Raw genomic sequence first — 731 nt, 5'->3', positions numbered from 1 at the left:
TGTTTCTATTGCTGATTGATTAAAGTAGAGAGATGAAAAAGAGTCAGATATACTGATGAAACTAAATAATAAGAGGAATCTGAGATTTCTGACGTACGCCAAGGATGGACGAGGACTCAAAATAAAAGTTATGTGATTCACATCGTGTCCCGGACTTCACCTGGATCCGGATTCCACAAAATGCAATAATTGCATATACATCTAGAATGGTCTGACTGATCAAGATGTTGCAATCTGATATTTAATTCACGAGCTGAAACAAAATAGTGTCTTCCTGATCTTGTTTTTACATCGTGATGTCGTATCCGTGAAGTAGTTTTGACGTAATCCTCAAAAGTCTACAATGTGAAATCCTGATCCAGAATCTGGATCCGGATCCAGATCACCTCCAAAATTTAATGGAGTCTTCCGAGGCCTAACACCAATGTGTAATGAAAATTTGGTGAAAATCTGTTAGGTAGTTTTGATGTAATCCTCAAAAGCCAACAAGGTGACGCATACAAACTGAAATCCTGATCCAGAATCCAGATCCAGATTACCTCCAAAGTCCAGTGGAGTCTTCCATGCCCTAATATCTCTCTGTGGTGCGAATTTGGTAAGAATCTGTGAAGTAGTTTTGACATAATCCTTAAAAGCCTATATAAAGAGAAATGTTGATCCAGAATCCGGATCCGGATCACCTCCAAAATTTAATGGGTTCTTCCATGGCCTAATATCTATCTGTGGTGAAA

This window comes from Thalassophryne amazonica, chromosome 10, assembly GCF_902500255.1.
Source record: "Thalassophryne amazonica chromosome 10, fThaAma1.1, whole genome shotgun sequence".
Classification (NCBI taxonomy): domain Eukaryota; kingdom Metazoa; phylum Chordata; class Actinopteri; order Batrachoidiformes; family Batrachoididae; genus Thalassophryne; species Thalassophryne amazonica.
This window is presented reverse-complemented; position numbering follows the sequence as displayed.